Source organism: Narcine bancroftii, chromosome 1 (genome assembly GCF_036971445.1).
Source record: "Narcine bancroftii isolate sNarBan1 chromosome 1, sNarBan1.hap1, whole genome shotgun sequence".
Taxonomy (NCBI): Eukaryota; Metazoa; Chordata; class Chondrichthyes; order Torpediniformes; family Narcinidae; genus Narcine; species Narcine bancroftii.
In genome coordinates, this window is record NC_091469.1 from 322,871,705 (window position 1) to 322,894,397 (window position 22,693).

Consider the following 22,693-nt stretch of genomic DNA (forward strand, 5'->3'; position numbering starts at 1 on the left):
TTTACCCCCTCCATAAATCTTCGTCCGCGAAGCCAAGCCAAAGAAGAAGAAAGAAGATAAGGTACCTCACAACCGAGTTTCTCTTGCAGTAGCTTCCAATGCCACAATGCTTCCCAGACATCAGAGCAGCCCCATCAAATACCCGGCTTAGAATCTTTGATGTGTCCAGACCAACCTCCAAATGGTGTCTGTCAACGTCTGTGAATGTGCGTCATCTTTGCTGACTGTTGCCATGGTTAATGGATACTCTGTGACCTCATATGACTCATTTACATAGAGAATGATAATCGATGCATTTTCACACCCGGTGGGGTCATGGGCTCCACCTACTTTTGAAGCGTAATAGGAGTCGCCTACTTCCTCCACTATAGCCTCTGTCTCTAGTCTGCTGAGTGTACCTATGAGTTTGTTTTGGACATCGTGACAGGTATATGTGGCATGGCGAGGGATCGTTTTCACAACTTCAGCCAATTCAGGCTTCTTTTTAACTGTCCAGTCCAGTAAGGAAAGGAAAAGCCCATTCCCCTCCTCTGGCACGTTATCGAAAGCCTCATAAAGGCCACCGGTTTTCCACCAAGAAATCTGAGAACATCAATGAGAGAGGAAACTTAATCCCTGTTCTTTCGTGGTCTGTCTACGCTGTCGTGTTGAAATCTCCTTTCCAGTAGTGCCACGCGTCTCCCGCTCCTCCCACTCTGTATAAGCAAGGGATGTGCTCCTTTGAGGATGCACATTTATGAAATCCCCAATCTCTCTCTGCAGCAATTTTCCAGTTACGAAAGCCCATACTCACAAAGGCATCCGACCTCCAAGTAGTGCCAGACAGGGGACAGCAAAAACCAAATGCTGCAATGGCCTTGACATTGTATTCAGGTCAGTTTCGGTTGTGGTACCAAGTGGAGACAAAGGAATGCTTCTTACCACTGAACGTGCTGGCAGGGTAATTCAGTAAGACTACCTGGTTGGGTTGGTCAGCCCCAAGATCATCTATGGCTAAGGGATGTCTTCCTCAGCTGGGACTTACTTCAGCATCATGGCTGCTGCCCACAGAAGGACTAGGACCCTCTGGCTTTGTAGAGGTGGCCGTGCTGGGCACTGGTGGAGCTGAAGGAGGCCTTGATTTTGAAAATGAAGTCACCTTATATCCATTTTGCTTGATTTCTGTAGCATAAGATAAACACGCAATTTGCAAGAGAAGAGGAGAACTGATCAGTAGTGTAAGCCTAAAATGTGCTTTCCTTTCTTCAGTTTTAAATATGGCGTCACGTGCGCATGCACAATCCACTCCTTAAATGCAATGTCCCTTCTGACGTCAGGAGCGTAAGTACAGTTTTTCCGTTCCTATTTTGGTTTGTGTATTTTCATAAATTCATTTAGAGTCAGAGATTTTAATGAAAACTGTTTTGTCCATTTTGTGGTTGGCATTGTGTTGTTGGGGAGGGCAAATGCCATACCTTGGTTTGGGGGGGGTCACAAACACCTCATTTGGGGGTCATGCCCACGAATGCCCGCCTTTGGTGCCAACCTTGGTTTTTGCCTTTGATGTCCTGGGCTGTGAGCACTACCTGTTGGAGGGCTTTACACTCGGGGATATTGGTGTCTCCATTACCAAACCATGATGCAGCTGGTCAGCACGCTCTCCACCACACCTCTTGCAGAAATTTGCCAGGGTTTCTGGTGTCACACCGGACCTCCGCAAACTCCTGATGAAGTGGAGGTGCTGACGTGCTTTCTTCATGATGCCATAAGGGTGTTGAGTTCAGGATATATCCTCCAAAATAATGTGTCTCCCAAGAACTCAAATTTGTTCACCCTCTCCATTTCTGATCCCCCAATGATCACTGAATCGTACACCTCTGGTTTTCCCTTCCTGAAGTCATCCATCAGCTACATTGAGTGTAAGGTTGTTGTTGGTGCTCCATTCAGCCAAGTTTTCAATCTCCCTCCTGCCCTTTTTATACAACCCACTACCGTGATATTGTCAGCGAATTTGTAGATGGTGTTGTACTGAGACACACAGACATAGGTGTAAAGTGAGTGGAGAAGTGGGCTAAGAACACAGCCCTGTAATGCTCTGGTATTGATAGAGATTGTGGAGGAGATGGTTTTACATTGCAATTTGTATATTTAAATTTAGTCATACAACCCCTGGTACATTTCGAGCAGTGGAAGGAAAACCCATGCAGCCACGAGGAAAGTGTACAAATTCCATACAACCACGGGATTCGAACCCTGTTCCCGATTGCAGGGGCTGTAACAGCGTGGCACTGACCACTACATCAACTGTTCCACCCATATGACAGTAAACTTGTTATCAGACAGGAGCAAAAGTAAAGATCAAGATGACAAGGAAAAGTGTTTACATTCTGGTAAATGGCAATAGAGATAGGGTCAGCAGTGAAGTGAAGCTTGCCGACTACCCACTGAATAGCATGTATGGGGAGAGGCTCACTTTCCTGAACATGGAGAACTGAGGATCTGGGATGGAGGAGGAGTTTAAGCCTTGGATAGATTAGCCGTGATCCTATTGAATGTTGAGGCAGGTTCAAGTGACCTTTTATTCATGTGGGCTATCCCACCAAAGGCTGATATTTGGTTGACTTTTCCATCTAAATCAGTGTGGCTTCTGATTATCTACACTTCCCTTTGATTACATTCTAATTATCCAAACACCTCTTTTATTCCCTCCCCCCGCCCGCTTGCCCTCCTCCCCCCCCCCACCCCCCTCCCAGTGAGGCTTCACTAAATACAAATCACAATGAAGCAAATTGCAAATTAAAAACTGTGTGGTTGGAAATCAAAAGGAAGCCTTTGAACCACAAAATAATCCCAAGGTTCAAACGAGCTCCAGGTACCATTGATTAATACGTTCTCTGGGTGTAGAGCTCGTCGAAAGAACCAAAGACTTGTTGATCCAAACCAAGGCTTTTATTAGCAAAAGACAGGAGCTCTTCACAGGTGGCCGACCAGTCCAGAATGATCCGACCTGGCTAGGGACACAACCCTTTAAGGCCCAGACAATAGGCATGGCTTAGCTCTCAGCCAGTCTAGATACAGTAACTATATACACTATGTACATTGGTGATAGATCTGTACTATCACACTGGGTTAAAAAAAATGTACGTGAACTCTTGCTGAAATGGGGAGGTCATCATTTCCCTCCAGGACTTGCAAACTAACCGTGTCAAATGCGTGAAATGTGTTTAGTTTTAAACCTTCAGTGAGCAGGGTCAATAAAGCAAGATCTCTTTCATCGCAAATGTGCAACACTTTCCACCCACTGAGACTCATCAGCCCACATGTACAGGACCTCTGCACTCAGAATTTCCTCTCTAGGGGATTTCCTCAGTCACAATTGAGCAAGAAAATGCACAAACATTCTGATTAGATTTTGCATGAATGTTTGTTGAACCTAGCACCAACTCTCAGAAATGTATTCATTGCAGATCCAAAAATGCACATGTATACAGATTTTGTTGAAGGGAAATGTGGTTATCTTCCTGACACTTCTCGTGCAAGCTTGAAGGGTTCAATGACCTCCTCCTGTTCCTGCATATTATTTGGACTACATTTGGATGGAGCAACTCACTAAACTGAGCTGCATTATCAGCGTGCCTAACTCACGCTGGCCAACAGCATCAGAACCCAATCAAACAAATTGTCATATTTGTCAAGAACTATCAAATTTCTGCCAGCGGCATAAATGTTGGACAGTGCTGAACAATTGTTAACTCCTGCTCTGAACCTGCACGTCATTGCAATGTCTAAAGCAATTCGCTCAGCTGTCCAGGAGCCATGAACTCGCTGCCAGAGTGCAGTGTGCAACTTCTGCCAAACTTTTAATGCCACCCAGCCACATGAAAGAATGGGCCCCCTGAGCTAGCAGCATAGGGGATCTACCATGGATAGTGTTGTGTTTGGGTGGCACATTTAGCGTATCGCTGATAGTGTTCCACGTTCATATCCGGATCTGCCTTTAAGGAGTTTGTATGCTCTCCCCGTCTCTGCGTGTGTGGCGCGCATGGCGATCACATCGACGGCTTTAATTACCAAAAGCCTGAACATTACTGATACACGGCTTGGCCAGGTTCCAGGGACAGGAGCAAGTCCAGAGACGCCAGCCTTTATTGGGAAATCCAGGGAGGAGTTAGGGAAGGTCAGAGAGGTTCGGATTGGCCAGTCCATACATCTGTGCAAATGCCTTTCACCACAGCACGAGTCTTCTCTGGGTGCTCTAGTTTCCTCCCACTCTCCAAATCATACTGGGCTTGTATGAATGTAAGTTTAATAGTAGTAAATAAAATAATATTGAATAATATGTTTTTATATTAAGCAAGGTTGAAGAAGAAGAACAACTCAATGTTTGCTTAAGACAGTAAAAGACTAGTAACCATTGTGTACTATTAATGAATCCCAAGAGAATTCTATGTACTTTTATGGAGCAGTCTGTTCGAATGTTCTAGAAACCTGGCGGTCAGAATGTATAAATATTTTTTTTTTGTAAACCGCAAGAAGACTCTCTTGGGGTGAGGCTAGATGCTTGTATCAGTGCTCCTTGCAGTAACAGAGTTCTCATGCTTGGCAAAAAGATTAAATATTTGTTTTTACAGCTGTATTCGTGTTTGCTTTCAAGCAACCTCAGATTCAGATTATTCTTGGAGTACCTATGTGACATTGCATACAACCCTGAGATTCTTTTTTTCCTGCAAGCGAGGCAGTTATTGATTGTGCAAAAAAATGCTCACAGCATAAATAAAGACTATAAACAGATAATGAAGGTAAACAAATTGTACAATACAGAGAAAATAAAGAAAATCAATAACATGAACAAGTAAGAGTCCTTATACAAGTCCCTGATTGAGTTTGTTGTTGAGGAGTCTGATGGTGGAGGGGTAACAACTGTTCCTGAGCCTGATGATACGAGTCCTATGGCACCTTAACCTCTTACTTGATGGCAGCAGCGAGAACAGCGAGTGTGCTGGGTGGTGTGGATCCTTGATGATTGCTGCTGCTCTCTGGCAGTAGCGTTCCCTGTAGATGTTCTTGATGGTGGGGAGGGTTTTACCTGGGCTGTCACGCTCAGAGATATTAGTGTTTCCATACCACACTGTGATACAGCTGGTCAGCATACTTTCCACCATCTGTAGGAATTTGCCAGGGTTTCTGGTGTCATACCAAACCTCCGCAAACTCCTGAGACGCTGACGTGCTTCCTTCATGATGCCGTTGGTGTGTTGGGTCCAGGAAAGATCCTCAGAGATAGTGACTCCCAAAAACTTGCATTTGCTCACCCTCTCCACCTCTGATTTCCCCCACTGGATCGAACACCTCTGGTTTTCCCTTCCTGAAGTCAACAATCAGCTCCTTAGTTTTGGTGAAATTGAGTGTAAGGTTGTTGTCGGTGCACCATTCAGCCAAGTTTTCAATCTCCATCCTGTACGCTGATTCATCCCCATCCTTTATACAACCCACTACTGTGGTTTCGTCAGCAAATTTGTAGATGGTGTTATTGTCGTACCGAGCCACACAGTTGTAGGTGTAAAGTGAGTAGAGCAGGGGACTAAGAACACAGCCCTGTGGTGCTCCAGTACTGATGGAGATTGTGGAGGAGATGTTCTTACCAATCCTCACTGACTGGGCTGGAGGTGAGGAAATCCATGATACTATTACACAGTGGGGTGTTGAGTCCCAGGACTTAGGTCCACTTTAACAGTTGTAGGTTATTTGGTGGGGGAACAGGCTTGTGGGCTGAAAGGGCCTGTTACCATGCTGTGTGTCAAAATTCACAATTTTTATAAATAAATTAACTTGCATGTTGCTTTATGGGGTCTATGTCTATGCTGACCTTGAAGTCCAGCTCCACTCATCACATTTGCCAGCATTACGATCGGAAAGGGCCTGTAACCGGGCTGCAGGTCTTTTTAAAAAAAAAGTAAATATGTAGTTGTGATCTGTCAGCATGTGGCAAACAAGTTGTTAAAAAGCATAATAAAAACACAAATGTTGGAGAAACTCGGCGGGTTTCAGTGTCCATGAGGGGTAAAGATACATTTAAATTTTTTAAATTTAATTTTGTTTCAATTTAAACACACAGCAGGCCCTTTTTGGCCATGAGCCTGTGTTACCCAATTTGACCTACAAACCCCAGTACATTTCAAATGGTGGGATAAAACCTGAGTACCCCCCCGGGGGAAAACCCACACAGACACAGGGAGAATATACAAACTCTTTGCACACGGCGCGGGATTCGAACCCCAGTCCAGCTGAAACAGTGTTGCGCTAACTGCTACACCAACCGTGCTGCCCTGACCGATGTTTCAGGCCTGAGGTTCAGCTCCACGACTGTCTGGAGGAATTTTTCCAGGTTAGCATCATGGTCCTGCTGGTCACGGCCACAGATAGAAACGTAATCCAGATATGGGAATGTCGCCTTCAGCTTGTGCCGGTCTACTATGCAATTCATCTCCCTCTGGAAGATGGAGACCCCATTCGTGACCCCAAAATGAACGCGGCGAAACTGGTACAGGTGCCCGTCTACCTCAAAGGCGGTGTAGGGCTTGTCCTTCGGGTGGATGGGGATTTGGTGATACGCTGACTTTGGGTCAATCGTGGAGAAAACCCAGTAGTGGGCTATCTCATTGACCATGTCAGCGATACTCGGCAGGGGGTAGGCATCCAGCTAGGTGTACCAATTAATGGTCTGGCTGTAATCCACGACCATCCTCAGCTTACTTCCCCCTTTGACCACCAGGACTTGGGCTCTCGAAGGGCTGTTACTGGGCTCTATAACGCCCTCTGCCAGGCGTCGTCGCACCTCCACCTTGATGAAGTCCCTGTCTGCAGCGCAATAGCGCCTACTTCTGGCAGCGATCAATTTGCAGTCTAGCGCAAGATGTGAAAAGAGCGCCGGTGAGGTGTTGCGCAGTGTGGAGAGGCCACAGGTTGGCCGGGGCTGGTAGGTTGGCATACTGTGCAATGTGAGTGGAGGTTGGGGCCCCCCAAAGGCAAGGGTGACATTCTGCAGGTGGCACTGGAAATCCAAGCCCAGGAGGAGTGGTGTGCAGAGTTTGGGCATGACTGAATACTGTGCAAGTCTCCCCTCCCACCATTATATTGACCGAGCAGTGCCCGAGGGTACCAACAGTTTTATCCTCGGAGGCAAGGGCGATCAAGCAGGTGATGGGGTGGATGAAGCTCTCGGTGCTGCCACTGTCCAAAAGGCACTTTGTTACCTGCCCATTGACTCGCACGTCCATCATCGAGCACCCAAGATCGTGGGGGATGTCCCTGATCACTTTAGTGGCGGCCAGGATCGTCTCGGAGTCGTCACTATCCGGAGGGATGGGGAGCGCCAATAGGGCGGTCTGGTCATTGCCCATGTTGACCACATTGCCGTCGGTTGCTGGGTGCAGCGTGTGGTAGCCGATGGCCTCCGGAGGCGTGGGGAGCATCAGTAGGGTGGCCTGGTCATCGCCCGTGTAGACTACATTGCCGTCAGTCGCTGGGTGTGGCGTACGGCAGCTGATTGCACCCGGTGGTGTAGGGAGCATCAATAGGGCAGCCTGGTCATTGCCTTTGTTGACCACATCGTTCTCAATGTCATCGGGGACTCTCCGTGTTGGGCGCTGCCTGGCCCAAGATGGCAGCAGCTCATGGGGGGCTGCTGCATGGCTGGCCTCCTTCCAGAGCCATGTCCACTGCACCAGGGGAAGTGACGTCATCGCGGCTGGTGGCAGTGACATCGTTATGTCAGCCAGAAGTGACATCATGCTGTGAGCCGGAAGTGACGTTGCTGTAGTTCTCACTGGGCGGTGCCGGCGAGGGTGGGGGCTGGTGCAGATGCTTAGGGCACATGTTGTGACGGTCGCTGGTGTGGCTGGATGTTGCGCAGTCGAAGTCAGGGAAGCAGGTAGTTATCACGGGGACAATGGCACCGCCCGGCATGTGGGGGGGGTGTGGAGGTCAAAGAGAGCCGCTGAGCTGCCGGCAGATTTAGAGAGGCACACTTTTGCAAAGTGGCCTTTCTTGCCAATCAGGAACAATACTGGTTCCTAGCTGGGCAGTTTTGGCGCGATCATCGATCTGACCCACAGTACTTACAGGGGCGCCAGGCACCTGTCGCAGCGACGTTCTCCTCCCCAGCTCGGCCTGGGGCTGCAGCCGCAGTGTGAGAGAGCCATGAGGGAGCCTGGGGGAACCTGGATTTGAAGGCTTTGACATGCAGGGCTGCGGCTTCCAGGGTTTGGACCACTTCCACAGTCCTGGTTAGGACATAGATGTTGTCTTCCAGCAGCTTCTGCTGGACGGCCCTTGAGTGTAGCCCTTGGACGAAGGCATCCCAGATCAGCCTCTCGATCTCTTCTACACCTACCCCGGGTTCAGCCAGACACAGTCAGGCCAACTCTCGCGTGTCCCAGGTAAGATTCAGCCGTCTCCCCGGGTTGCTGGACTCGGGTGTTGAGGAAGTACCTTGCACAGACCACATTCATGGGGGGCTTGTACAAGTTCTCGAGAGTGTCCATTGCCTTCTAGTACATGATGATTGCCTCGACTGCATGCGGCCAAATCTCGAAGCGAGTCTGGGCTTCTTGGAGGCATGGGTTGACCTTGAGACTCCCTGCGCACAGGTGTTTTTCCATAGCCGCCATGGGAAAATTTTGTGGATTAAATTGTGGTGCACTATTAGCCAGAATCAGACACACACAAAGATAAAGACTGTACAACAGGCTTTAATCCTCAAAGACTTCCACAGAGCCAGGCTGGCTGTGGCTGCAGCAACTCTGAGTGAGGCCTCGGGAAGCCGGTGCAGGCTTATATCCTGGAGGGTAATTGACACCCAACCGGGTGGGGCTTGATCCATTCATGCCAACTGATTGACAGCCGGCCAGGTGTTGTCCTGTCCCCTTACACTCCTGCAGGTACAGAGATTGCGCCCTGCAGTAGGCCGGTGGTGTACCACCATAGAAGGGGGGGGGGGGGGAAATTTGGCGAATTTCACCTATATATACTTGATGAATTGTGTGCTCCATTGTTGTTGAGTCTGAACTTCCTGTGTCACCTTAAAAGTGTGACTTTTGAGTATTCTGGTCCCCTCCCCCCTGTAATGGTTCAGAAAGGAGGGCTTCTAAATTCAGAACCCACATGCAGCCTCTCCACACTTAATATCAACCCCAACCCCCTTCCCAAATCTGTCCTTGGACTGCAAATCTATTGCTACCAAGAGCAGGAGATACAGTACAGAAGACTGAGATTTTATAAAGTCTGAGACACAAGGCCTGCTTGATGAAGGAATCATCGAGCCTAGCACCAGCCCGTGGAAAGCGCAAATGGTAGTGGTAAAAGGGAAAAACAAGTCCAGGCTAGCCAAACTATTAATTGGTACACACCCCTGGACGCATATCCCGTCCCTTGTATTTCGGACAAGATGAATGATATTGCACAGTATTGGGTCTATTCGACCATCGACCTGAAAGCTGCCTATCACCAACTGCCAATCCATTCTGAGGTTCGTCCATATACAGCATTTGAGGCTAACGGTCAAATCTATCAATTCCAGAGGGTCTCTTATGGGGTTTCTATCTTTCAGAGGCAGATGGACAGAATGGTGGATGACTGTGGGTTGAAGGCTACCTTCCCCTACCTCAGTAATGTCACCATCTGTGGCCACACCTTGGAAGACCATGACACCAACTTTTAGAGTTGCCTCCATGGGGTGAAAGCCCTGAACCTCACTTACAACTCTGACAAGTGTGTGTTCAGGACTAAACGTCTGGCTGTCCTTGGCTACATGGTGGAAAATGGCATAACTGGCCCCGATCCTGATAGGGTGTGCCCCCTATTAGACCTCCCCATTCCCAGGACCATAAAGGCTTTGAGGAGATGCCTGGGTTTTTTCTCATATTACACCCAGTGGATCCTTCAATACGCTGATAATTTTCCCCTCTCGGCTGAAGCTCAAACGGCTTTTAACTACCTTCAGAACCACATTGCAAAAGCCGCCATGCACGTGGTGGACAAGAATGTACCTTTCCAAGTGGAAGGCGATGCTTCAAACGTAGCCCTGGCCTTTACCCTCAACCAGGCGGGCAGGCCAGATGCATTTTTTTTGCGGACGTTACAAGGCCACGAGCTCTGAAACCCCTCTGTGGAAAAGGAGGCCGAAGTCGTTGTAGAAGCCATGAGACTCTGGAGAATCTACCCGGCATGTAGAAAATTTACACTCCTCACTGACCAGCACTCGGTCGCATTTATGTTTAATATTGTCAAGAGAGGCAAAATAGAAAATGACAAGATGGCTAGGTGGAGGATCGAGCGCTCCATCTACAATTATGACATTGCCTATGGGCCAAGAGCCCTTAATGACCCTCCAGATGCCTTATCCAGAGGAGGATTTGCCTCTGCACAGACAAGCCAACTGTGGTCTCTGGATAATGAGCTCTGACATCCAGATGTTACCCATATGGCTCCCTTTGTCAAGGCCCGCAATCTGCCCTGCTCCATGGAAGACATCAGGGAAATGACCAGGTTTTGCCAGGTCTGCGTGGACTGCAAGCCACACTTCTACTGCCCCACAAAGGTGCACTTGATTAAGTCATCCAGGCCCTTTGAATGGCTCAGTGTTGATCTTAAGGGACACCTCCCCTCCACAAATGGGAACACCTTTTTCCTCTCTATCTTTGATGAGTACTCCTGCTTCCTGATCTCCATACCATGTCCAGACACATCCACTTCGTCAGTCATAAAGGCCCTAGGTTCCATTTTCTCCCTATTCAGGTATCCCAGCTATATTCATAGTGACTGGGGCTCATCTTTTATGAGGTAACAAATGGCGTTAGTACCTGCTGGTGAGGGGCATCTCGTCCAGCAGGACTTCTAGCTTCAACCCCTGCTCCTGGGGGAACAGGCAGGTTGAAAAGGAGAATGCCATGGTCTGGATTGCTGTCAAACTGGCCCTGAAGTCAAAAGGCCTTCCAGACTCGTGCTGGCAGGAAGTCCTCCCTATGGAGCTCCATTCCATCTGGTTGCAACTATGTACCATGAACAGCACTATTCCTCACGAGCTCCTGTTCACTTTCAAAAGAAGGTTGGCATTGGGATCTACAGTCCCAACCTGGCTCACCACTCCTGGTCCAGTCCTTCTCAGGAAGCACGTGAGGAGAAGCAAGACTGACCCCCTAGTGGAAAAGGTGAAACTGCTCCATGCCAATCCCATGTACACCTATGTGGAGTACCTGGATGGCAGGGAGGACACTGTCTCCATCAGGGACCTGGCACCCACCAAAACAGAGGGTCCATTGCCTCAAGTGCCCTGCGAGACACTGAGCTCATTCTCACCACCCCAAGTCAGGGTCTCATGGGATCCGGTTCAGGAGGAAAGTGCATCCTCCTCCACCATGGAGCTGGAGACCCTGCACACCTCTCCTCCCCCACAAGGGGACCAGGAGACCCAAGGAGTCCAAGGCCCCCCGGTGCTAAGGTGCTCCACCAGGATCTCTAGACCCCAGGACTGCTTAAATCTGTAAATTTGTAAATAACTGTATATCTTTCAACTTTTTTTCTAAACCCATGTTCTCTGTCTTCATTCACAGACCCTAAATTCTGCAGGAAGGCGTGAATGCAGTGAACTGGGATTCACTGATGGCTGGCCCTGCCTCCAGGCTCCGCCCCCAACTGCTCACATATAACCCTGGTTTTCCTCCTAAACCCAGAACCCTTCTGAAGGCTTCTGTAACACCCTGCCCTCAGTTATAAGCTAATAAAAGCAATTGTTCTTCCTCCCGTTGTGAGAGCTTTTATTCGCGCTACAAATTGAAAGTCTCTGAAGCAATGGACCCCAACAGTCACACCAAAATATGAGAAATAAATAATGGTCATCACAGCACTGTTGGATTGTGATTAAACCCCCATCAGGTTCACTGATGCACAAGGAAGAGAAAACCTGCCATCCTCATCTGGACTGGCCAATATGTTGCAAAACAACTGGATAAATCTCTTAAGGTAAAGACTCATGCAACAGAAAAAACAAATCTTTGCATTTTTAGGAGGGCAAGAGAAGGAGCCAGTAAAAGAAAGAATGTGAATGAAAAGAGAGGAAGAAGGAAATGGAACGAAAGGAAGAAACCGCATGTTAAACCAATGAAAACCAAACAAAAAGCCAGATTGTGAGGTAAGTAAAGAGGAATGTATCTGACTGATGTTTGTCCACCCACACAATGAACTGTGGTTTTGCTAAGGGACTATGTTGATGCTTTGTCAGTCTCATGAATGTGTAACAGGAGTGGCATTTATAAAATGCTTCCTCAGCCCACAGCTTGTCTGTTCGGTCAAAGCTCACACAATGAGCACCATTGCACTCTTTATTGTATTTAAGTTGACAACTTTCATTAATTTAAAGATTATGTCGCAAGGGTGAAATTCTATCCTGCGAATTAGTAGCCAGTGAAACCCATGAACTGCAAAAGGGGCTCGCCGAGATTTGTTGAAACGGTGTGGGGCACCCAGGACGCAGTCTGTTCTCGCTGATGCCACCAAGGGTGCCATGTCCAGGAACAGTTGCTACTCCTTCACCATCAAACTCTTAAACAACAAACATGATCAGATAAGGTTTTTAGACTGCAGGCTTGTAACGGCACAATCAAGGAATTTTGCCGCTACATGGGCCGACTAAAAAGAAATGTGCTGGGATTCTGAGTCAATTCCTGCCCTGCGATTTATCCTGCAGGACTCCTGCAACTCTTTAGAGGCAGCCTGCTGTGTAAATCGTACCGGAAAAATTTCTTGTCGATCATTCTCCATCCCCCAGGACTGTTGCACCCAGGTACTTGCAGTCTAAGAAGGCACCCAGTGTGAATGACCACATGGGCAGTAATTATGTTAATTTTTTCAGCAATTTTCCTGACATTACAGTCTAAAAACTGTAAGAGATTCATTTAAGGCCCCTTACTTTGCAAATTATTTATATTTATGTGGACTTTAGGAAGGGAAACTAGAGGTGTACAATCTAGAGATCATTGGGGGATCAGAGGTAGATAGGGTGATAAATTCCTGGGAGTCACTATCTCTGAGGACCTTTCCTGGACCCAACACATTAATGGCATTGTGAAGAAAGTAGGTCAGCGCCTTTACTTCCTCAGGAGTTTGCGGAGATTTGGTATGGCATCTGGCAAATTTCTACAGGTGGAAAGCGTGCTGACCGGCTGCATCGCGGTCTAGTAGGGAGACACCCTGAGCATAAAGCCCTGCAAAAGGTAGTGGACACAGCCTGGGACATCACAGGCAAAATTTACCCCGCCATCGAGAAAATCTACGGGCAACACTGCCGTCAGAGAGCAGCAGCAATGGGGGGGCGTGGCAAGATGGCGTAGAGATCAGACGTGTAATCCCTGCCCTCTCTGATCAGATTTTTAAATGCCTGTTTTTTAATCCTTTATTTTTAATTTTAAAACTTAAATTTTTAGTTTGATATTTTGGTGAGCCATTATGGCTACTAATGTAAAAAAAAACTAAGTCTCAGTTACAAAAGAAAATACAGTTTCGAAGTGCAGAAGAATTGGGGCCTAAACAACTTGGAACATCCTCGGATCCGTTTTCAGCTATTCCCAAGCTTCAACGATCGCCGGTGGGGACTAAAGCAAAGGTAACAGTTACTCACCAGTCTCAAGATGCCACTGTTTCGACCCATTCTGAAGAGGAAGGAGCGCGCTCCCAAGATATCGGGCACGAGCCTGGAGGCTTGCTACAAAGAACTCTCCTGTTGGAAGAGACGGGAGCGCGGAGGAAGAAGATTCCGATGGCAGACACACAGTCTGCCAGTGACTATGCGCTTGGGTGGCGCTGTTAATTACGGAGAACTCTGTAATTTTATTAAAAAATGGTCTGCGGGGGACAGCAGCGACGACCCCCTGAGGAAGTCAGGGTGTCGTCGTTGGGTGTCCAAATTCGCAGTAAAACAACTAGAATGCTACCTTTCGAAGAGCAACAAGAAGAAGACTTACCTTACTCTATTGCTGTACAGGAAATGGAGGAAGAGCTGGAAGAAAGTGAGTTACAAATTATGGAACCGGATCCTGTAATTCAAACTGCACTTCAGCCTGTTTACTTGATGTTTGAAGGATTTACTTCCTATTTGGATGTTATTATTGGTCAATTGAGCCAGGTGGTTCAAATGAATACTGATATAATTTCAGACTTCAATGTGGTTAAGGCAGAAGTTAAAGAAAAGTGGGAAAACTTCAAAAAATTTGAAGTTTCTCTTTCTGAATGTAAACAACAGGTACAATCCAATAAAGAAACAATAATAAAGGTGGAAAATTCAGTTAAAGATTTAGGAGCCCGGGAAAAAGAGTTAACAAGAAAAATTGACTATTTGGAAAATCAAAGCAGAAGAAATAATGTGAAAATTGTGGGTTTGCCAGAAGGTCAAGATTCCATCAATTTTTTTAAAAATTGGATTCCCCAGATGTTGGGGGAAGAGTCCTTTCCTGATGGACTGGAATTGGAAAGAGGACATAGAGCTTTAAGAAGACCACCATTATCTGGTCAGCCTCCAAGAGCTGTGATAGTAATTGCTTGGATAGAGAGACAATTCTTCGACTTGCAGTTCAAAATTCAAGACAAAGACAAGCTCCAAAGATGATTCAGAATAGTAGAGTTTTCTTCTACCCTAATTTGAGTCAAGATATCATCAGACACTGACGTGAATTTAATCCAGTTAAAGATGTTTTATGGCGTAAAGGTTACAAATTTGCTTTTCATTATTCTGCTGTGTTGAAAGTGTTTTATGGAAATTATCAGTTTCAATTTTTTGAGAGTGAGCATGAATTTTGCTAATTCATTACCAGATGTCAGAGGACAAAGAAAGAATCCACCATTATCTCCTAAAAGAAAATCTGATAGACTTTGAAATGGACAAAATGGCAGAAATGGAAAGAGTTAATCTACTCTTGAAATGAGTTCACCATCTGGACTGGAATCTCAAGGCTGATTTTTTTGTAATATGTTAATATTTCTGACTAGCTGGCTGGGGAGAAGGGGATTGCACTAATTTCTTTGTTAGTCATCAGTCACTAATGGGTAATCCATGCCCAGTTTTTTTAGGGAGATACTACCTTTTGGTAGTTTTTTTTGTTGTTTTTTTTTCTCTCTTATTAATGAATATTATTTTTATTTGGAGGGCCTATATATTTTAATTTGAGGGTTCTATATATTATTATTTTTTCTCTTTTTTTTCTTTATTATTAATTTTGTGACTATTTTTGGTATTTAGCAATTGTATTAGATATGTTGAATTTGAAATTTGCTACCTTTAAAGTTCAGGGATTAAATAACCTGATCAAGCATAAGCGAATTTTGATTTACATTAAAAAGATGAAGATTGATATTGCTTTTTTACAGGAGACGCATTTGAATGAAAAAGAAAGTATGAAATTGAAGAGGGACTGGGTTGGACATGTTTTTTCTTCTTCATTTAATTCCAAAGCTAAGGGAGTTGCAATTTTGATACATAAAAATTTACCTTTTGCATTACAATCAATGGAAATGAATGCAAGACGTATTCTTAAACTGAATTGTAAGATTTTTAATGAATTTTGGACTTTACTTAACATTTAACTAAAACATTTAATGAAGTTATGGATGAGGAAAAATAGAATGATAGGTTCTAAGGGTGAATTATTGACTTTAATATTGTTATATAATAACCAACTTAGTCCTTTTTCAATGTATAATCAATGTTTATTACATTGGAAATCTAAAGGTATAAAAAAATTGGGGGATTGTTTTAAAGAAGGTCAATTTTTATCATTTAATCAAATGAGAGAAGATTTTGGTATTAATGAGAATTCTTTATTTGTTTATTATCAACTTCGATCTTTAGTAAAACAAATATTTGGTAGAAATATGATTTTACCTAAATTGACTAAATTTGAATTTTTTCTTGTGATTGCACCAAAGAAGAGATATATTTCATTGATGTATCAAATATTACAGGAAAGTATGGAAAAAAAGGGATGGAATAGATCTAAGATTAAATGGGAAAGGGATATCAACTTTATTTTTTCTGAGGACGACTGGTTAGATATCTGTAATGATAGTGTTACTAGATTGATAAATGTTCATTATGCAATGGTTAATTACAATTTTTTACATCAATTGTATTTAACACCTGAAAAGTTAAAAAATATATGGTTTTAGTGAATCAGATTCTTGTTTTAGGTGTGGTAATTCGGTTGGAACTTTCTTTCATGCTGTTTGGTTATGTGTACAATCTTTTTGGAAAGCAAACCTCTGGATCCGACAATATTTTTGTTGGGTGAGTTGAATCCTTTGAAAGATTTAGGATTAGATAAATTTCAGATTGCTTTTGTGTATTTAGCTTTATCTGTTGCAAAAAAAATGTATAGCAAGTACATGGAAAAATGCTAATATGATTGATATGAATAGATGGCATAATGAGATGAAAACTTGTTTAGTAATGGAAATAATTACCTAGTTTTACATGATAATTATTCTTTTTTTTTATATAAGTGATATTTATATTTAGAATATTTACATTTAGATTTACCTTGATTAGATTTTAGTAAATATATTTCAGTTTTCTTTTCTTTTTCTTTGGCTCTCCTAAAGAGAGTATAAAGAGAGTAGGCTGAGAGGGGGAGGGAGGGGTTCTTTTATGTATATATAAAGAAAATAATTTATCATTCATAATATGTATTTTTCTTATTGCATGTAATAACTGTTGAATGAATAAATAAAGTTATGAAAAAAAGAGCAGCAGCAATCACCAAGGATCCACACCACCCAGCACACGCTCTGTTCTCGCTGCTGCCATCAGGAAAGTGGTAGAGGTGGCAGAAGGCTCGCACCAGCAGGTTCAGGAACAGTGGCTAGCCCTTCGCCATCAGACTCCTCAATGACAAACTCCTTTAAGAATTGTTACTTTGAACATTATTTATTATTGAATATTTATTTTTAGTATTTGCCCAGGTCTGTTGTTTGTACTTTTTTTCCCACATTTCACTTTTTTGTACACCTAACTCTTCTTGAGCAGAGTTTTGGCACCACCAAAATCCTGCCCGGCCCGCAGGAAAATGAACCTCAGGGGTGTACGTGGTGAACGGATGACCTCAGACAATAGATCCGAACTTTGAATGCATCTAATCAACAAGACCAAAAGTCTTTTAGGGAGGGAAATGTTGCAATTGAAGCAATAGTCAATTTCTCAAGGATGACCATAATTTCTTGGGAGCATTTCATTTCAGGGGTTTTTTTTATTTAAATATTTCCAATGTAACCTGGCACGCAAAACAATTCAAAACTATTGTCTTCTCCCCAGCCATGAGGCATCCCAAAACCTTCGTTATTGATTCCTCTCTGCTCTGTCTCTCAACAAGGCCTTTGTGCCCTGAGTTTCACGTAAGTTTCAAATGCCACATCTTGCATTCCAATAGATGGCTCAACTCTGCTTTTCCCCATTGTCCAGCTGTGTGTTGGGCAGTCATCATTTTATTAACAAGCTATCAGAGACAAAAGGAGAGTGAATAATGCTAAACTACCAAGCTACAGGAAGAGTTATCATCCTTCCTGGTATAAATTCCAGGAAACATAATTATTGCACTGCAGATACAGATTTTACAATAATATTGAAAGTCTTTGAGACAATGAAGTATATTGTCTTTACAACTGGCGCAAGAATAAATCATTATTCCTCCATGCAAAGGAGTTTGAGAGGCATTTTACAGAAAATATGCCACCCACTGGGATTTTCTATGTTTTTTGTGCACAGTTCCCAGGAGATTATACGGCCACGGGGGAATAGCAGGTGTTCAGCTATTAAATTCCAAAGATTAAGAATGGAAGAGCAAGAGTGGTGGGGAGAATTAGGTTTGTGAGAGCAGCTAAGCTTTCATATCCAGCTGAGGGCAGGCTGTGCCTTCATTTAACACAACCATTATCAACGGAGCCCTACACACCATCTCTCCCCCACCCCCACCCCCCACACCTCCGCAGCTCACTGAGATAAAAGCCTGGTTTTCTTTTCACCTCGCGTAACATAAATCGTGTCAGAGGTACACCAAAGAAGAGGACAAGGTCTGCCTAAAGAAATCTCTTGGTGCCTGCCACATTGACCACCGCCAGTGGGCTGATATCGCCTCAAACCGTGCATCTTGGTGCCTCACAATTCGGCGGGCAGCAACCTCCTTTGAAGAAGACCACAGAGCCCACCTCACTGACAAAAGACAAAGGAGGAAAAACCCAACACCCAACCCCAACCAACAAATTTTCCCCTGCAACTGCTGCCACCGTGTCTGCCTGTCCCGCATCGGACTTGTCAGCCACAAACGAGCCTGCAGCTGACGTGGACATTTACCCCCTCCATAAATCTTCGTCCGCGAAGCCAAGCCAAAGAAGAAAAAAAGAGGAGAGAAGTACAGAAGAAACCATAACTTTGCAGGGCCCTTGAACTTTGAACAGCATCCTTGGGAGGGGCCTAGCGATGGAAAAAGGTTGAGGGTGGTTGAAGTTGTGCGTCATCTCCTCAGTTCCACAGTGACCAGATTTTGTGTTGAAGTCTCAGGAGTGAATTTTGTAAACCACCCGATTGGGCGGTGAATGGACCACGTAGTGAAGTATGCCGATGCTGTTGGTGAGCTGTATAACACATCTGTTCATGCCCTTTTTTTTAATACCATCACCTTTTAGGTCAAACCAATCAGTAGTCCAGTGGCTCACTACACCAGTTCACAAAAGATGAAGAGGGATCATTATCTGGTGAAAGAACGGGAGCAAGAAATCATCCCCCTGGAGACACATCCTCGGTGCGACAATGTGCTTGTGCTTAACTCTCAGCGGTCCTAAGAAACATATGGTTTACCTATTGACATGCATTCATTTTATGTAACCACAGCCATAGCAAGCTCAGTTGGGAAAGTGTCTCCTAACTCCAGGGAGTATGCTGGGCCACAAGGAGTGGTGTGTCAAACTACTGCCCAACCTCAATAAATGTCACGGGAGTGAAGTCACTGTCCGCATGTGTGCGCTGCCATGCGAACTCACAGGGACTGTCTGTTCTCCAACATTCTCCAATTACAGGGGGGCCATTTGGAGATGGGGGGGCAATGGCAAAACGTTGCAAGGAGGCATGCTCAATGAAAGGGATGTGGTCAAGGGTTTTGGTTGCATTCAGAGCACATCGTGTCAGAATCTCACTCAAGATTGGAAGGGGCAACTTGGGCGACGTCTTGAAAGGGACATCAAACAAAAGCATCTTGATTAAGGAATCCCATAGTGTGTGGGAAGCATCTCGCCACTGGCCCTTATTCATTTTGAGGGGTTAATTTTGCTTTTGGGGAAAAGTAGTATAAAACAGGAAATGCCAAATTCATACACTTGATTTTCTGTTTTTATTTCAAATCTTCAGATTATTTTCAAAATTTCATTTACTGAGTAAAATGAATGGTTTTGACTCTTCCATCCTCTAGTACAAGTAGTAGATCAGGGGGGAAAAAACATGTTGTAAGAACTCAGTGTGTCAAGCACCACGTGTGAGGGCAAGAGGTTGATCTCTGTTTCCAGTTGAGCCTGCATCAAATCTGAGAGTGTAGGGGGAAAATAGCCAGTGTATAGGAGTGAGAGGGAGGGGTGAGAGAGGGGCTGGTAACTGATAGGTGGACCAGCAAAGGCCCAACCTTTTTCCACTCACATACTGCTTTAAGTAATCCCTATGCCATCGGTGCTCTGTGATTAGTAAGGGATTGCTTAAGGTGGAAGGAAAAAATTTGAAAACAACTGTTTTAATCATCCCTCATTGACTCGTTATGTGCACGGTTTCAGAACTTCAAAGGAAATGGGTGAATGACCATTTTTCTCAAGCAAAGTATTTCAGTAACAATTGGGTCTAGAGCAGTGGTTCTCAACCTTCCCTTCCCACCTTAAGCAAGCCCTTACTAATCACAGAGCACCGATGACATAGGGATTACTTAAAGTGGTATGTGAGTGGAAAGAAAAAGGTTGAGAACCACTGAGCTGAGGGAAGGATAAAGGGCAGAGATCACTGAAATCTCCCACCCCCGCCCCCGCCCCCACTTTGTCGATGTGATCGACTGGAATCGTTGTCTGAAGAGGGCATGCAAAATCATCGAGGGCCCCCTCCACCCCACACACGGCATCGTTCAGCCACTCCCATCAGGAAAGCGATACAGGAGTATCAGTGCCAGCACCACCAGGCTCAGGAACATTTCTTCCCATGGCCAGCGAGAAAGCTGAACAACCGAAAGAACTGCTCACGCTGACCATCCGAGTCTCTCATTTGTTCAAAGCTATTTATATACTTATTTTTATAGATAAAATATTTGTCCTGCATATGTATTGTTTGTCTGTAGGTATGTGTGTGTGTCTGCATGTTTTGCACTGAGGACTGTTTCATCGGGTTGTACTTGTGCAATCAGATGACAATAAATTGGACTTGACAGTGAGAACCAGATGAGGAGGGGTTGAGAAAGGTGAATGGAGTGGATCAATGGAGATTCCTCTCACTTGCATGGCAAAAATTTGCTCGACTCCAGAGTCGCAAATAGGATTTAAATTGGCTCTCCTACAGCAGGTGCTGATGGAGTGTGGAACTGGAGGAGGTGCAGTCACCATGATGGGGCATTAAATGAAAGAGGCCTTTCAGATGAGCCATTGATCTGAGGGCCTCTCTAGCCTTTTTGACAGATGTAAAAGATTCTAGGTGCCATTTTGAAGAAGGGGGCAAAGCATGTCTCCTGGTAATCTGGCTAACATTAACCCCTCACTTGTCAGAAGAGACTCACACTGAAAGGTCCTGAGAAGCTGTTATAATTCAGCATCACACTTTCTTATGAGATGGAGGTTTCAGCCAGGCAGCAAGTGCTTAAAACAGCTGAAGTGTCGCACAATTGCTGGACAAGATATGTTCAAGCAACAGGATTTATTTTCCTCTGGGTGGGAATTGTTATGAAATTCTACAAATAATTTTTATGGAATTATGGTGTTTCTTTACAACAAGGGAGCCCATTCATTGGTACTCCAGTGCATTGAAACCTTCTTGTGCAGGTCTCTCGGAAACCACATTTATAAACTGAGCATGAGGTTCATAGCGAGTCACTTCATAATCTGCTTGGGCACCCTCCAAATGGATGGCATGAATGTCAACTTCTCTAGTTTTGGTTAGCACCAGACCCCCCCCCCCCCCATCTATCCCTATTTCTCCTTCCCTCCAGCTCTACATCCTCAGAGACACCCCCTCCCCCCAATCAATTCTCACCATTCCTCTCCTGTCCTATCCATGTTCAAATACCACCTTTTGCCTGTTGGTCTGTACTCATCCCCCTGCCCTTTCTTTCCTTCTCCCCCAGCCTTTTAATTCAAACACCTGCCTGCTTTTTACTGCTTCTTCAGAAGGGCTCAAGCCCAAAATGTCAGTTCTCTGTCTTTACCTCCTAAGTGAGACTTGCTGAGTTCCTCTGGCATTTCTGAGTTTTTATTATTGACGTTCATGGCCCCCACTTGGTCTGTTTGGAGAGTTCAAATATCATCTGCCTGTACATGCACAACCAGACAAAGCAATGTTTCTCTGGACTACAGTGCACACACATCTCTCTCTCAGCACCTAATAATCACACACATACATTAAAATATAAAATAAAAATGTATAAATATTCTGGAATAATTTACTCAATTTCATGAATAAGAGGCCCAAGTATACAGGATACCATTCATTAATTTCACAGCCTGCAGGAAGAACATCTTTCCCAGCCTGATGCTTCTGTTCCTCCTACCTGATGGTAGTGGGTCAAAGGCCCCAAGTGATAGATGGCAGGGATCCTCAATAATTCTTTGAGCTGTATTTAAGCAATGCTCTCGAGGATTATTGTCAACAGAGAAAAGGATGTCTATGATGGAATCAATGATGTATAGTGGAGAATGGTTGGCCTTCATCCTCCTGAAGTCCATAATCATCTCCTTTGTCTTGTCCACATTGAGACCCAAGTTGTTGCTCTAATACTACTTGATGAGCCTCTCTGTAAGATGACTCATCATTGTTGCAATGAGGCCAACTACCATTGTGTCATCTGTAAATTTGATGATTCTGCCTGAAATGAATATGGCAGTGCGGTCATGAGTCAGTAGCATGAGCAGTTGCAGGCTGAGCACACTACCCTGAGGTGCACCAGCGCTCATCATGATAGGGCTTGAGATTTAGCTGCCCACCTGGTCTTCCAGTCAACCTCCAGAATCCAGTTGCAGAGAGGCATGCTGAGTCCCAGTGAGGTTAATTTATCCACCAGCCTTTGAGTTATGATCGTCTGGAATGCCGAGCTGAACACAATGAACAACAGCCTGGCATGTGAGGTGGATCAGGATGGGGCAGAGGGTCAAGGCTGTAGCATCCTCTGTGGGCTGGTTTGGATGGTAGGCAAACTGGAATGGGTCCAATGTCACTGGAAGGTGGGATATGATGCTGTGGTGAAACCACTATTGTAGATATTTGTTATATGAAATTACATGACCCTTCCTAGTTGACCCTGCTCTCACTGGCTGGCTCGTGATTTCTCCCCTTTTCTTCCTCATAAAGGCTGTCATGCCACAAGCCAGCCTCCAGTTCGAGTCTGGGTCAGTGTAGGCAACCAATGCAGGGATGCTACATATAAAAGCCTTCAGTTTTGATTACTTCC

At 45.0% G+C, this 22,693-nt stretch overlaps 1 long non-coding RNA gene across 1 annotated transcript; it reads left to right on the top strand.

Annotated features, from left to right (window-relative positions):
* Positions 1-319: 319 nt before the first annotated feature.
* On the top strand, positions 320-11,734 carry LOC138751986 (uncharacterized). Its single transcript, XR_011350305.1, has 3 exons — positions 320-427; positions 1,249-1,320; positions 11,588-11,734. It is a non-coding gene; the product is annotated as an uncharacterized lncRNA (long non-coding RNA).
* Positions 11,735-22,693: the final 10,959 nt, after the last annotated feature.